The 14,743-nt window shown below is 39.2% G+C and overlaps 1 protein-coding gene across 1 annotated transcript in view; it reads left to right on the top strand.

Moving 5' to 3' along the window:
* The window catches only part of LIN52 (lin-52 DREAM MuvB core complex component), a 101,226-nt gene that overhangs the window by 65,729 nt on the left and 20,754 nt on the right, over positions 1-14,743 (top strand). The gene's annotated exons all lie outside the window — the stretch shown is intronic.

Genomic DNA, 14,743 nt, shown 5'->3' with positions numbered 1-14,743 from the left:
AATGCCATTTAAATATTGAAGTTAAGAATAAAAATCTTTCCCAAAATTTTAGGAGTATAAACCAATGAACAATTCATGCAATATTACCCAAAATGTCAGTTTACCAGCATCCAACAATATATACAGGTGTGCCCTGTTTATTGTTATTCATTCTTCATAAAACTTCACTTTTTTGTATGTATTTAGATTTTTCCAAAGAAGTTTACTTACTTTTCATGGTTAAAAAAAATTTGTAGTAAACTTAACTGCTAAAAGAAGCAAACATATTAAATAAAAAGCAGCACCTTATACTTCGTTACTCTAATAAAGAAATACCAAAAAAAAAATAACAAATAAAATTGTCTGCATTCTCTTCCAGGCAATTCTACCACCTTGGTGTTTTCTTCATTTTTCCTCCTTCCTCCTCTTCCTCTCCCCTTCCACTGTTGTCCTAAGTGTGTATATAGTCAGTCTGCATGCATAGATTTCATTATTGCTTGGGTTGCATCTTCCATTATGTTAATATGCAGCTTTTTATTTGATCATTCTCCATTTTTGGAGGGAATTTTAAATATATATATGCATGCATTTTTATGTATCATGTAGTCTTTTAATAAAATAATTTTCATTAAGGTAGAGTTATTACAATATATTTAATAGTCTAAAAGTTTTAGGAAGATCATTTAATATTAGCTGCTCCTAATTTGGTAGAAATGGTTTTATTTTTTAATATGGAACTGTGCATTCAGCTTTAACCCTGGGTGGTTTCCCCGGGGAGAGTTAGGTTGATGGATCTTCTTTTCTGCCAGTCCCTTATGGCATCTTTGGAACGCAGGTGTTACTTATATGGCACTAGCATTTGGGGAGTCAAGCATGTACCTCTGATCAGGGCTTAAATTCTAAAAACCACTCAGGCTAGTGTCTCTCCTGGGGAAGATGCCATCATTGGCTGTCTATGCTAAAAAACTAATTATCAACTTGCTGCAAATTTTATTCAACCGAAATCCCTCTAGGATAAGGTATAGGTGACGAATGTTCCCAGGGTGAAGACTGAGCTGTCACTTGACTCTTTAATAGATTGTTTATATGTGAGTATAGAAATTCACACTATCTTACTGGTTCACTTGAACAAATACTCAGAGTAGAAAAGAAATGAATTAGTTTTTCAAAAACCTGAAAGGTTTTTTTTGTGGATCATATATAACTACAAGGAAATTAAGTGGATCTTGGATTTTTGTTGTTGTTGGGGGGCACTTCTTTCCACCTCTAGAAAACTAGAAGTCTAGCAGCTACTCACAAACCTGATCCCCTTCTCTTCTCTCCCCCTTCCATCTTGATTTTATAAGTGGTAAGATACAGTCACCCTGTCAGTCAGCAACCCTTAATTAGATATTTACTCTGTGCCATGTACTGTACTAAGTGCTGTGAATGCAGCTGCTTTTGAAGGAGCTTACATTTTGGAGGGAAGGGAGGGTTGCTTCAAGTCACACAACTAGGTAATTATTAAGTATTTGAGCCTGGATTTGAACTCAGGTCTACCTGACTCCAGGACTGGTGTTCTATCCCTTGTGCCACTTAGCTGTCCCAAGGACCTTACATTCTAATAGGAGAAGACAAGGGAGCTTGAAGGTCAGGGAATCAAAAAAGGAGAGAGTGGACAGATTGGGCCACTTCCTAAAATGATGGTCAAAAGGCAAAGACAAGTCCAGGGTGAGAAGATAGTGGATGGAGAGATGAGAAAATCTGGAGAGTCAGGAACAGAACAAGGAGAAGAGATAAAAACAAAGGTAAAACAGTCCTCTCCTCCAGGGAGACTGAAATCAGAGGTATCATAGGGGCAGAGTCCAGAAATTCAAAAGCAGAATCCGGAAGGGAATAAAGATCACCCTTAATAATAATTCTGTATAATACTCTGTTAAGGGTTGCTGAGTAGACTTTGATAAAGCACTTTTTCTTGGTAAAAACACTTAAAAAAAGAGGTGAAATAAATTTTTCTTGAGATGATGATTTATCTAAAATAAAGAGCCAGTATTATGTGTAATGGAAAAACCTTGGTAGCTTTCCCAGTGTGATTAGGAGTAAAGCATGGATTCTCCCCCCGCCCCTTAACATTATTATTTGACTTAGTGCTTGCATGTGTTAACTATAGCAATTAGGCAAGAAAAAGAAACTAAGGTTCTGACAAAGGACTCATTTCTAAAATATACGGAGAACTCAGTCAATTTTTTTTAAAAGTCATTCCCAATTGACAAATGGTCAAAGGATATGCAAAGGCAATTTACAGATGAGGAGATGAAAGCAATCCATAGTCATATGAAAAATTGCTCTAAATCATTAATTATTAGAGAAATGCAAATTAAAGCTTCTCCGAGGTACCAACAACCTCATACCTCTCAGACTGGCCAATATGACCAGAGAGGATAATGATCATTGTTGAAAGGGTTGTGGGAAATCTGGGACACTATTACACTTTTGGTGAAGCTGTGAACTCATCCAACCTTTCTGGAGAGCAGTTTGGAACTACGCCCAAAGGGCAACAAAAATGTGCATACCCTCTGATCCAGCAATACCACTATTGGGTCTATACCCTGAAGAGATGATGAAAAAGGGCAAAAACATCACTTATACAAAAATATTCATAGCAACCCTCTTTGTGGTGGCAAAGAATTGGAAATCCAGTGAATGTCCTTCAATTGGGGAATGGCTTAGCAAACTGTGGTATATGTATGTCATGAAACACTATTGTTCTATTAGAAACCAGGAGGGACAGGATTTCAGGGAAGCCTGGAGGGATTTGCATGAACTGATGCTGAGTGAGATGAGCAGAACCAGAAAAACACTGTACACCCTAACAGCAACATGGGAGTGATGTTCAACCTTGAAGGACTTCCTCATTCCATCAGTGCAACAACCAGGGACAATTTGAGGCTGTCTGCAATGGAGAATACCATCTGTATCCAGAGAAAGAACTGTGGGGTTTGAACAAAGACCAAGGACTATTAACTTTAATTTGGGATAAAAAAAAACTGATTATCTTAGTGTCTGATCTTGCTATCTCTCATACTTTATGTTTCTTCCTTAAGATATGATTTCTCTCTCATCACATTCAATTTGGATCAATGTATACCATGGAAACAATGTAAAGACTAGCATATTGCCTTCTGTGAGGGGTGTGTGTAGGGGGAAGTAAGATTATGGGAAAAATTATAAAACTCAAAATAAAATATTTAAGAAAAAAGAAAATGAAACTAAGGAATTAGTGTAGGTTAAGAGGAGGCAAAATTATTTTTTGTTGTTGATATAGTTTACTGACACTTTTTAAAAAAATTTATTTAAGGCAATGGGGTTAAGTGACTTGCCTGAGGTCACACAGCTAGGTGATTATTAAGTGTCTGAGGCCAGAATTGAACTTGCTCTCCTGCCTCCAGGGCTGGTTCTCTATCCACTCCACCACCTAGCTGCCCCTGATATGATTTACTTAAATACTAGATAAGGGGCAGCACCTGGGCGGTGCAATGGATGAAGCATCAGCCCTGGACTCAGGAGGACCTGAGTTCAAATGTGACCTCAGACACTTAATAATCACCTAGCTGTGTGACCTCGGGCAAGTCACTTAACCTCATTGCTTTGCAAAAAACAACAAAAAAGGAAAAAATGCTAGATAATTAACAAAAAATAGAGATAATTAATTGCATTGCAAAGTAAATCCACAGAAATATTTATTATTTCTTTATAGTAGAAATAGAAACTTCAAAGAAAAAATAAATAGCATTTAAAATAATAAAACACTTGTATGTTAAACTGCCAGCACATATACGTAAAGACTTCATATGAAAGGAAATCGTAATTATTTTAAAATTGACTATATCAATATGCTAAATTGGTAGATAACTTAAATCAATTTACATCCTTTAATTGTACCCTGAACAGATTACCAAAAAACTATTTTTAACAGAATGTCACAAAAATGAAATGAGTGTGGTAGAACAAAAGTTTCAAGAATATTTGGGGATATAGGTAAGTAAATAAATACAAAAGAATTTGAAGAGATTACTAATAACTTGAAGGATCAAGAAATGCTCCCCATACATGTAAGAGCTCTTTAGGTCCAGTTTTTATTTATTTAATTTTTAAAATATTTTACTTTATCCCCATTTACATGTAAAGACAGTTTTTCACTATTTGGGGGGGGCTACAGGGAGGGCATTTAGGGTTAAATGTTATTCATTCCATCTGGAGATTTTTTTCACTCCTTTTTATTCTAGCATTTATGCTTCCTCATCTCTTTCATCTTTCTCTTAGTTGTGTAGAAGTTTTTTCCTGTGAGGTTTCTCTTTTTTTTCCTTTCTGTTGTGATACTCCTTTCTCTTTCTGCCACCATTTTGGCACTTAATTACAAACTGTCTTATTTTTATGTAAATTTTGAACATACTAGGTTTTAAGTTTTTTGGTTAGGATGGGAAAAACTATTCTTTTGTATTAATTATCACAATGTTTTGTAGTACTGTGGCTATCATAGATAACTTTATTATTTTATTTCCTAAGACTTCTTAGGGTGTATGTTCTAAGATTTCCTTAGAATGGACTTAGGATAGAATCAGATTTAGTGCTTGAAGGAACTTTAAGAGACTATCTAATTCATTTGTCTGATCATTTTTATGTTTTTTTTATTCTGAACTTAAACGCCAAAAAAAATTGCCATATACCAAGTAATTCAACATATTACTTTTATAACTGTCCTAGTTTTCTTTGTTGAGAACTTTCTTCTGATCTTCCTGCAATTAACAAATATTTCTATAATCCTCTTCTTTTTAACTCCCACATTTTGGAATTACGCCAAGGTTTCAGGCCACATTAAGGCTTTCCTTATGGGAGCCCTCTGCTCCTATATCCTCTATGTCCAGAGCCTTGCAGACTATAGTTGTCTGTGACTAAAGAGGTTTACTTCTTATCTATCTGTGCTTAATGTTGACATTTTTATGCGTTTCTTAGGTGATATAATAGGTAGTTTCTAGAACTGGAGTCAGAAATTTTTTTTTTTAATTTTTTGCAAGACAATAGGGTTAGGTGGCTTGCCCAAGGCCACACAGCTAGGTAATTATCAAGTGTCTGAGCTCAGATTTGAACTTCAGATACTCCTGACTACAGGGCTGGTGCTCTATCCATAGCACCAGCTAGCTGTCCCTGATTATAACTCTAACAAGAATAAATAAAAGTTTAGAAAGTTAGATGTTTACTGTAATTTCCCAAATATTTCTTGATCCCTGTTTGTACTGGTTTTTGTTAGAATAGGCAGATGAAAGGGAAACTTGCCTTCCCTTTTGGGAATCATCTTGTCTGGAGGCTTCTGTTTCCTTTTGTAGTTGTTGATAAACAGACTCAACAAGGTTAATTCTTGACCAAGGTCACACCCACACTAAGTGGCAAATGTGAGATTTGAACCTAAATCCTGAAAACTCCTCTGCCTGCCTGAAAGTATCACCAATATCAGTTTGTAGCTCTTCAGTACCTTTGGGCCCACAAGTTTAAAATTACATTAGAAAATGTTTTGCCCTTTTGGGAAAAGGTAGGCATTATCTTTCTTCAAGTTAGCAGTGCTTAAGTGATATGTCTTCAATCATGAGTAAATTCTTGGTGGAATCCAGTTAGTCTGGTAGTCAGAATCTGTTAGTCTGAATCTCTTAACCCCCAATTTTGCACTATAGGTTCTATTGGCAAGGCAGCTGTTACTTTTCTTAGAATTTTTTTTGATTTTAATATTTATTTATTCTCTTTTTGTACAAATAATGTTTTTTTATACATTAATAAAATATTCTTGTTTAAGAGTAAATAGAATACCCCCCCCACACAAAATATAGACTCACTTGAGTGATAAAGTAAAGGGGAGAGAAAAAAATTGAAATTAAAAAAATAATAGTAATGATTGTAGGTATGGCCAGGTGGTGCAATGGATGGAGCACCAGCCCTGGAGCCACAAGCACCCGAGCCCACATCCGGCCCCATACACCCAACAATCACCCAGCTGTGTGTCATGCAAGCCACCCCAACCCCACTGCCCTGCAAAAACCAAAAAAAAAGAAAAAAAAGACCCAAAATAAAATAAAATAGTAATAATAGTAGGGGTGGCTAGGTGGCGGACAGAGCATTGGCCCTTGATCCAGGAGCACCCTGGTCCAAATCTGGCCTCAGACACCCAACAATCACCCTGCTATGCAGCCCCAGGCAAGCCACCCAGCCCCATCTGCCCTGCACCCCCCCCAAACAATAATAATAATAAATAATGTGCTTGAGTCTTTGTTCCAACACCCAACAACTCTGTCGCGGGTGGATCACATTCTTTATGATAAGTCCATCGCAAAAGTTACTTCCATATTTTTCCACCATTGCCATTGCTGATTGCAACTCCCTCCTCTCTTATTTCTCCACGACCATGTACTATATTTTCTCTCTCCTTTCACTCTGACTCTGCTGTAGGGTAGCTGAATGGTGCAGCAGACAGATCCCTGGTCCTGGGGCCAAGAGGCTTTGAGCCCCCCTACCACCCCTTAAGCCCAGCATCCACCTGGCCCTATGGTCCTGGACAGGTCATCCAATCCCAGCCCCTTGCAAGAAGTAAAAAGGAAAATGTGTTATATCTGACCACTCTCCCCCCATGGTCCATCCTCTCCTCCATCACTCACATCCCCTCTTCCCCCTGTCTCCCCTCCTTCTTACTCCAGATGCCTATACCCCATTGAGTATATATGCTGTTTCCTCTCCTAACCACCTCTGATGAGAGTGAAGATTCCCTCATTCCCCCTTGCCTCCCCCCCTTCCATATCATTGCAATAGCTCATGTAATAAAGAAAAAACTTATTATGACATATCTTGGCATATTCCCCCTCTCCTTTTTCTTTCTCCCATTACATTTCCCTTTTTTTCTATTGACTCCATTTTTACACCATATTTTATCTTCAAATTCAGCTTTCTCCTGTGCTTCAACTATAAAAGCTCCCTCTACCTGCTCTATTAACTGAGAAGGTTCATATGAGTATTATCAATATCATTTTTCTATGCAGGAATACATGCAGTTCATCATCATCAAGTCCCTCATATTTTCCCCTTCTCCTCCAATCTCCATGCTTCATCTGAGTTCTATATCTGAAGATCAAACCTTCTGTTCAGCTCTGGCCATTCTAACAGGAACATTTGAAATTCCCCTGGTTCATTGAAAGTTTATCTTTTTCCCTGGAAGAGGACATTCAGCCTTGCTGGGTAGTTGATTCTTGGTTGCATTCTAAGCTCTTTGGCCTTCTGGTGTATTGTATTCCAAGCCCTACGAGCTTCCAGTGTAGCTGCTGCTAAGTCCTGTGTGATCCTGACTGCAGCTCCACGATATTTGAACTGTGTCCTTCTGGCTGCTTGTAATATTTTCTCTTTGACTTGGGAGTTCTGAGACTTGGCTATAATATTCCTAGGGGTTGGTTTTCTGGGATCTCTTTCTCAGGGGGGTCGGTGGATTCTCTCCATTTCTATTTTGCCCTCTGCGTCTAGAATATCAGGGCAATTAAATTCTTTGAAAATGATGTCAAGGCTCTTTTCCTGATCAAGACTTTCAGGTATTCCAATAATTTTTAAAATTATCTTTCCTAAGTCTGTTTTCCATATCAGTTGTTTTTTCAATGAGATGTTTCACATTTTTTTCTAATTTTTCATTTTTTTGGTTTTGAAGTAATGAATCCTGGTTTCTTCTAAATTCATCAATCTCCCTGAGTTCTATTCTTTGTCTGAAAGATTTGTTCTCCTCAGGGAGTTCTCTTATCTCTTTTTCCATCTGGCCAATTTTGCTTTTTAAAGCCTTTTTCTCCTCAATAACTTTTTGAACCATTTCATCTATTTGACCTAAGCTGGTTTTTAGCATGCTATTTTCTTCAGCATTTTTTTGGATTTCCTTGACTAGGCTGCTGACTTCATTTTCATGTTTTTCCTGCATCTCTCTCATTTATTTTCCCAGTTTTTCTTCTAACTCCCTCATTTGATTTTCAAAGTCTTTTTTGAGCTCTGTCATAGCCTGATCCCAATTTCTGTTTTTCTTGGAGTCTTTAGATGCAGGAGCTTGTGCTTCCTCATCTTCAGACTGAGTATTTTGATCCTTCTTGGGCTCACAGGCAAAATATTTCTCAATGGTGTTCCTCTTTTTTCTCTGCTTGCTTATTTTCCCAGCCTGGGCCTGGTTTTGGGGATGCTTCCTGAGTTTTTGGGACACCCTCACAAGGGTCTCAGTGTGTGAGGCTCTGTCCTCCCTACTGGTCTGTGAATGAGGATATGCGCCCCCCTCTGCCATGGGGCTGAGGTGGGGGGTCCCTGCTCTTCTATGGGGGGCCTAGACTGCAATCAGGATCTGAATGTGGTCAGAGCCCCAGAGTCCTGTTCCAGGGGCAGAGGACAGAGCTAGGCAGTCTCTCTTCACTCTCTTCACCCTAGGTTCAATGGGCTCATGCCCTGGGGGCTGCTGCTTACCGGCTCTGCCTGCTTCTGTTCCTAGATCTGGGTTGTGCTGGCCACACTGCTCTCTGTGTGCCCTGAGGGCTGGGCTCCATGTGCTCGCTCTGGCAGAGGTCCCCTGCTCTTCCCCCAGTTTGTGCCGGTGCTCCCCGGGGTGCAGCTCAGGAGACTCCCCCGCTGCTGTGAGCTGAGGCTCCCAGCTCCCTGGGGCTGCCTCCAGGAGGCTGAAGTTCTTTCGCTCTGCCAGGCCACCCCTCTGGCGGGCCACCCCTCCGACCCCGGGGAGCAGAGCCTTTCTGCTCTTGTCCAGGTTACCTTGAGTAGGAGAACTGCCTTGCTGGGTCCCTTTGTGGGTTCTGTCTCTCAAAAGTTTAGTTAGAGTCCTTAGTTTATGAGTTTTATGAGAGAGCGCTTAAGACAAGATCCGTTCTTGTCGCCATCTTGGCTCCACCTCCTCCTTTTCTTAGAATTTAATAGTTGTAGTTCAATGATATTTTGCAACTTAACTGTTTGCAGATTTGTATTTCTTTCTTGATTTTGTATTTCTATATTTCTAGCCTGGTTTTTGGTGACTTTATGTTTATCTTAAATGATTATGATTTAGGATTCCTTTAAACTTTGACATCAGAATTTCAAAAGTAATTGATTTAGGTTCAAAGATAATTACCTATACAACTAGATAGCTAGATACACTAAAGATCCCTTGAAACACTGTTATAGATACCTTGGCTTGGGGAAGTAAGATAGCAGTTGGGTCTATTTTAGTGAGATGGCTAACAGATTCCTCTAAATAACAAATGAAAGAAAAAAGCAAATGATCCTGAGAATTCTTAAAACCCACTTTCTTCTTTTTGGCAATGAATTATTAAAGAAAAAGTTATTTGTTCATGGCCATAAGTTCATTTGTATTGCCATCCTTATTGAGTTATTTGGGCTAAGTATTGTTTATCTCTTTGTTTTCTTTCTTGCACCATATGGCAATAAATTATCGTAGCTCTTTTGGTGTTATATACAAGATGTGTCCATTTTTATATTAATTCTACCTAATCTGTGTCCCCCAAATTTCCTGTTTTAGTGAAACAGTAAGCTCAGTTAAGTCAGGTTAATATTAGAAGACTTAGCTAAGAACATGTTTTCCATCCAAAGAAAATAATAGCATAATGGCATTATCAGTTGGGTTTTTTCCCTTAATGTTTATCTGGTCTTCAGATACACCTAAAAATTAACAGCATAATTAATAGTACTTATAATTTACTGGATACCAGAGTATACTTTTTAAAACTCGTGGGAATTGCCTCTTTATCATTCACAGTTTTTTTCAAGCATTACAAACTAATATCCTAACCTATTCTCCTTTCCAGTTTACCCTTTAAAAATGTATCTAAAGTGAATATGAGGGGGCGGAGCCAAGATGGCGACAAGAACGGATCTTGTCTTAAGCGCTCTCTCATAAAACTCATAAACTAAGGACTCTAAATTTTTGAGAGACAGAACCCACAAAGGGACCCAGTGCGGCAGTTCTCCTACTCAAGGTAACCTGGACAAGAGCAGAAAGGCTCTGCTCCCCGGGGTCGGAGGGGTGGCCCGCCAGAGGGGAGGCCCACCAGAGTGAAAGAACTTCAGCCTCCCGGAGGCAGCCCCAGGGAGCTGGGAGCCCCAGCTCACAGCAGCGCGGGGTAGTTTCCTGAGCTACACCCTGGGGAGCACTGGGCACAAAGTGGGGGAACAGCGGGGGACCTCTGCCAGAGCGAGCATATCAAGCCCAGCCCTCAGGGCACACAGAGAGCAGTGGGGCCAGCACAACCCAGATCCAGGAACAGAAGCAGGCAGAGCCGGTAAGCAGCAGCCCCTAGGGCATGAGCCCATTGAACCTAGGGTGAAGAGAGTGAAGAGAGACTGCCCAGCTCTGTCCTCTGCCCCTGGAACAGGACTCTGGGGCTCTGACCACATTCAGATCCTGATTGCAGTCTAGGCCCCCCATAGAAGAGCAGGGACCCCCCCCACCTTAGCCCTGTGGCAGAGGGGGGTGCTTATGGTCATTCACAGACCAGGAGGGAGGACAGAGCCTCACACACTGAGATCCTTGTGGGAGTGTCCCAGAAGCTCAGGAAGCACCCCAAAACCAGGCTCAGGCTGGGAAAATGAGCAAGCAGAGAAAAAAGAGGAACACCCTTGAGAAATATTTTGCCTGTGAGCCCAAGAAGGATCAAAATACTCAGTCTGAAGATGAGGAAGCACAAGCTCCTGCATCTAAAGACTCCAAGAAAAACAGAAATTGGGATCAGGCTATGACAGAGCTCAAAAAAGACTTTGAAAATCAAATGAGGGAGTTAGAAGAAAAACTGGGAAAATAAATGAGAGAGATGCAGGAAAAACATGAAAATGAAGTCAGCAGCCTAGTCAAGGAAATCCAAAAAAATGCTGAAGAAAATAGCATGCTAAAAACCAGCTTAGGTCAAATGGATAAAACAGTTCAAAAAGTTATTGAGGAGAAGAATGCTTTAAAAAGCAAAATTGGCCAGATGGAAAAAGAGATAAGAAAACTCTCTGAGGAAAACAAATCCTTCAGACAAAGAATAGAATTCAGGGAGATTGATGAATTTACCAGAAATCAAGAATCAATACTTCAAAACCAAAAAAGTGAAAAATTAGAAGAAAATGTGAAATATCTCATTGAAAAAACAACTGATTGGGGCGGCTAGGTGGTGTAGTGGATAAAGCACTGGCCCTGGAGTCAGGAGGACCTGAGTTCAATTCCGGTCTTAGACACTTAATAATTACCTAGCTGTGTGGCCTTGGGCAAGCCACTTAACCCCTTTTGCCTTGCAAAAAACCTAAAAAACAAAAAAACAAACAAAAAAACTGATATGGAAAACAGACTTAGGAAAGATAATTTAAAAATTATTGGAATACCTGAAAGTCATGATCAGGGAAAGAGCTTTGACATCATTTTCAAAGAATTACTACAGGAAAATTGCCCTGATATCCTAGAAGCAGAGGGCAAAATAGAAATGGAGAGAATCCACCGACCCCCCCTGAGAAAGAGATCCCAGAAAACCAACCCCTAGGAATATTATAGCCAAATTCCAGAACTCCCAAGTCAAAGAGAAAATATTACAAGCAGCCAGAAGAACACAGTTCAAATATCATGGAGCAGCAGTCAGGATCACACAGGACTTAGCAGCAACTACATTGGAAGCTCGTAGGGCTTGGAATATAATGTACCAGAAGGCAAAAGAGCTTAGAATGCAACCAAGAATCAACTACCCAGCAAGGCTGAATGTCCTCTTCCAGGGAAAAAGATAAACTTTCAATGAACCAGGGGAATTTCAAATGTTCCTGTTAGAATGGCCAGAGCTGAACAGAAGGTTTGATCTTCAGATATAGAACTCAGATGAAGCATGGAGATTGGAGGAGAAGGGGAAAATATGAGGGACTTGATGATGATGAACTGCATGTATTCCTGCATAGAAAAATGACACTGATAATACTCAAATGAACCTTCTCAGTTAATAGAGCAGTAGAGGGAGCTTTTATAGTTGAAGCACAGGAGAAAGCTGAATTTGAAGATAAAATATGGTGTAAAAATGGAGTCAGTAGAAAAAAAGGGAAATGTAATGGGAGAAAGAAACAGGAGAGGAGGAATAGGCCAAGATATTTCATATAAGTTTTTTCTTTATTACAATGAGCTACTGCAATGATATGGAAGGGGGGAAGGCAAGGGGGAATGAGAGAATCTTCGCTCTCATCAGAGGTAGCTAGGAGAGGAAACAGCATATATACTCAATGGGGTATAGGCATCTGGAGTAAGGGGGGGAAAGGGGGAAGGGGGGGGGGTGATGTGAGTGATGGAGGAGAGGATGGACCACGGGGGAAGAGTAGTCAGATATAACACATTTTCTTTTTTACTTATTGCAAGGGGCTGGGATTGGATGACCTGTCCAGGACCATAGGGCCAGGTGGATGCTGGGCCTAAGGGGTGGTATGAGGGCTCGGGGCCTCTTGGCCCCAGGGCCAGGGATCTGTCTGCTGCACCACTCAGCTACCCTACAGCAGAGTCAGAGTGAAAGGAGAGAGAAAATATAGTACATTAAAGGAAGGAGTTGCAATCAGTAATGGCAATGGTGGAAAAATATAGAAGTAACTTTTGCGATGGACTTATCATAAAGAATGTGATCTACCTGTGACGGAGTTGTTGGTGTTAGAACAAAGACTCAAGCTCATTTTTTATTATTATTATTTGTAGGGGGTGCAGGGCAAATGGGACTGGGTGGCCTGCCTGGGGCCGCATAGCAGGGTGATCGTTGGGTGTCTGAGGCTGGATTTGGACCCGGGTGCTCCTGGCTCAGGGGCCAATGCTCTGTCCACCACCCAGCCACCCCTACTATTACTACTTCTTTATTTTATTTTGGGTCTTTTTTTCTTTTCTTTTTTTTTTTTGGTTTTTGCAGGGCAGTGGAGTTGGGGTGGCTTGCAAGTCACACGGCTGGGTGATTGTTGGGTCTACAGGGCCAGATGTGGGCTCGGGTGCTTGTGGCTTGTGGGCTGGTGCTCCGTCCATTGTGCCACCTGGCCATGCCTACAATTATTACTATTATATTTTTTAATTTTAATTTTTTTTCTCTCCCCTTTATCACTCAAGCAAGTCTATATTTATGGAGGGGTATTTCATTTATTCTTAAACAATAATATTTTATTAAAGTAAAAAAATTATTTGTACAAAATGAGAATAAATATTAAATAAAGGAAGAAAACGGAAACAAACAAAAAACCCAAAATTAAAAAAATAAAGTGAATATGAAAACAATTTATTTGTATATTTCCATTATTTGTGTGGCAACATTTGTGTTTAATCTCTTAATTTCTACTGTATTTCTATTTTTAAGTTATTAAATTATATGTATATATTATAATTACCCAAGCTTGGTACCTGGAGAATAGTTGAGAAAAATGTGCCTCCCTTCCTTCTTTGCCAAAGTGAAGGACTATGGATATAGAACATTTACTGTAATATCAAACTTCTTTGTATTGGTTGAATTTGCTATACTATTTTTTCTTTTAAAATAATCTTTAAAAAAAATTTTTTTTTTAAATTACAAGAATTGATTGATTACCTGGATAGAAGAAACATATTAAAAAATGAAGCTGATACAAACTTGTCTTCTTTTCTCTCCCTTCCACAAAATACTCCATCTCCAGTGATCATGGCTTTTGCAATGTGATACTTATCTATCTAATATATAATGCTTCCATAAGTGTGCCTTCAGGCCTTTATTGTTCCACCATCACTACTCCTTGTTGTTAGAACTTTCTCCTTAAAATTATATCTATAAATTTTTTATTTACAATTTGTGTACGTTACATTCTTTTCTCAATAGTTTAAATTCTTTGAGGTCAGAGATTGTTTTGTTTATGAAATCTTTTTTTTTTAGAGTTTTCAAGGCAATGGGGTTAAGTGGCTTGCCCAAGGCTACACAGCTAGGTAATTATTAAGTGTCTGAGGCTGGATTTGAACTCAGGTACTCTTTGACTCCAGGGCCAGTGCTCTATCCACTCTGCCACCTAGCCGCCCCTTGTTTATGAAATCTTAGCACAGTATTAGACACTTAGTAAGCAGGCACTTTTATTAAGTGACTGCAGAATTGAATTGAAAATGCTTGTGTGTGAATGAAGTGGAATAAAGGTTGTTTATGGAGTTTAAGAGGTTGATCAACTAGAAATCAAAATCAAAATTGGATTTGAATATGTCCAGTTTAAGTATGAGAACAAAGATTGAGTTAGAAAGGAAGGTAGGAGAATGGCATGAGGACTTGTGATTATGGGTGTAGATAGGATGATATATTCGTGACATGAACCATGGAGGAAAAGTGGTTCCTAAGTGATGATGGTGGAAGATTAGTCTGGATGTCCCAGTGAGTACAAAGAAATATACCTACTCCTCCTCATGGACCCATTGTATTGGGGAACACTAACACAGGTTCAGTCAGTGTTGATAAGGATATGCAGTAATGCATTGTTTTAGGAAAGAACTATGTTTCAGTGAGTAAGATTTAAAAATTTTTTTAAAAAAGATGCGAGTGTAAGAGGAAAGGTTTTAGGGTAAAGGAGAGTTTATTTTTGTGAACATATTTTATTGATATCTTATGTTTTTATATCATTTAACCCTGTTCTCCTTTCCTCCTTTCCAGGGAGCCATCCCTTTTAAGAAAAAAAAAATTAAATACTAAAAAAAAGAAAAGAAGAAAAAATAGCCAGTCACCTAGGGAAAATATTATATAGA

The sequence above is a fragment of the Macrotis lagotis genome, chromosome 4, assembly GCF_037893015.1.
Source record: "Macrotis lagotis isolate mMagLag1 chromosome 4, bilby.v1.9.chrom.fasta, whole genome shotgun sequence".
NCBI lineage: Eukaryota > Metazoa > Chordata > Mammalia > Peramelemorphia > Peramelidae > Macrotis > Macrotis lagotis.
Note: the sequence above shows the minus strand (reverse complement) of the source record. Positions and strands in the feature narration are given on the sequence as shown.